Below are 2227 nucleotides of genomic sequence, written 5' to 3'. Positions count from 1 at the left end.
TGATATCATGAAGAAGAGGAGCAGTGGAACCTGTCAAAATGAGATCATCAACATATACAAGACAGTAGGCAGTGTTTTTGCCAGAGGAATAGAAAAAGAGAGAGCTATCAACTTTAGATCCTTTGAACCCAATTTTTTATAATGCCTGTGAGAGACAAAAATACTAGGTCCATGGGGCTTGTTTTAAACCATATAGGGACTTCTTTAATAGACACACATGATTTGAGTTGGTGCGATCTAGAAAGCCTTAGGGCTGCACCATGTAAATTGGCTCTTCAAGTGTCCCGCGCAAGAATGCATTTGAGACGTTTAGTTGACGGATAGGCCAGTTAGAGTTTACAGTAATAGATAGAATGAGCCGAGCTGTGGCTAGTTTGATGACAGGACTAAAAGTCTCAACATAATCAATGCCAGGTCGTTGATGGAAACCTTTAGCTACGAGTCTGGCCTTGTGATGATCAACGGATCCATCCGGTTTGGTCTTGATACGATAAATCCACTTGCAACCAATTACATTTGTTGCTTGTGATCTGGGCATTAAATCCCAGGTTCCATTGGCCATTAAGGCATCTATTTCCTCTGACATTGCTCATCGCCAAATTTCTTGTTGTGCTGCCTCTTGATACATGGGTGGTGTGGTGAGAGTGGTGGGTGTAGTACGATGAGCTTTGGGTTTTAAGCTGCCGGTTTTGGATCTTATGACCATGGGGTGTTGGTTTTGATTATTGGTATGGGTGTTTGGGTATGAGGTCAGGTCAATGGTAAGTGTAGGAGATGGTTGATTTGTTGTGCTATTGGAGGTAGGGGAATCGGTGTGGCTGGTTGGTGGTGGTGTGTAACACCCCTATGTGCATAGCCTGGTATATTTCACTATTCCGGTGATCGGTGTCGGTCCGGACAATTAAGAGGATTAGAACCATGTCTAAGACAACTAGATAAGCCCTGAATACAAATAATTAGTAATTGTTAATTAGTTAAGTATGAAGAAGAAAAACAGAATATAAGAAGTTAAATGAGCTGAGAGTCACAGAGATGGGTGACCTTCTCGGGAAGGATTGCGAGGTCGATTTAAACTCAAATTTCGAACCGTAAAATGTGACGCTGCGGTCCTTAGGACTATTACGAACACAGTGGAAAAGAGAAAATCACAAAAAAGAATTATTAAGCCAGTCAAATAATTAGGTCAGGGAGCCAGAAGAAATATTGAATTATTTGCAAACCGGGTTGAACCGGCGAGGGGCAATTTGGTCAATTGACCCCGAGAGCTGACTCCTGACCTAACTGTTAAATAAAATTGGAGAAAAGAAAATTTCAGAATCGAGAATTAAATTAAAGAACTAATGAAAAAAAATAAATAGAAAAATAAAAAGAAAATTGAAAAAGTGAAAAGAGATGACATCATGCATGACATCATGCATGATGCCATAAATACTATAATTAAAAATTTATTTAATTTGATTTATGGTCTTCCATAAGACCAAATTCATAAAAGAAAAAGAAAAAAAAATACTTCATCTTCTTAAAAAAAATGTGAACCATCTCTCTCTCCCTCTCCCTCACCAAAACTCCATTGAAGCTTGCACTCAAGCTTTTGTTCCCTCACTTAACCTTAATTTCTACCACAATTATTTCATAAAACCTTACTACCCTCACTTGAGAAGGAGATTTAGCAAAGAAAGAAGGAAGAAAAAGAGGAAATTGAAGAAGGGAACGTCCAAATTAAGGTTAGTAATTTAAGTTTAAAAAATTCAGTTTATACTTTGTGTGTTTAGCTTAACTAACCTAGATTTTAACTTTAGAATGAAAAGAAAACATCTTAGGGGGACTAAAGGGAAATTTGGCCAGCATGTGTGGGGGCATGATTTGCATGGGTTTGATTGAATTAGAGGTGAATATGAACATGAAGGAGTTGAATGATTATGGTTATATGCTTTGAATTAGCTAAATCCAACAAATTAGTTAGTTAGGGTTTGGAGACCTAGGGTTTGGAATGCAAAAATGTGAAATTTGTCAAATGGTGTGTTTGACCTTGTGTGAGGTGAAAAATGGTCATTTATGACCAATTGGAGTATGTTAAAAGTATTGGAATTGAGTTTAAATTCAGATTGAATGTGGTCATGCTGTAGGCAGCAGAACCAAGGTCCTTTTGAGGGACCAAAACTGAAAATTTACAAGTCCAATTGGTATGAGGCCAATTGGGAATGAAAATAGACACAAAATGACACAA

This window comes from Hevea brasiliensis, chromosome 11 (assembly GCF_030052815.1).
Source record: "Hevea brasiliensis isolate MT/VB/25A 57/8 chromosome 11, ASM3005281v1, whole genome shotgun sequence".
In the NCBI taxonomy this organism is placed as follows: domain Eukaryota; kingdom Viridiplantae; phylum Streptophyta; class Magnoliopsida; order Malpighiales; family Euphorbiaceae; genus Hevea; species Hevea brasiliensis.
Note: the sequence above shows the minus strand (reverse complement) of the source record.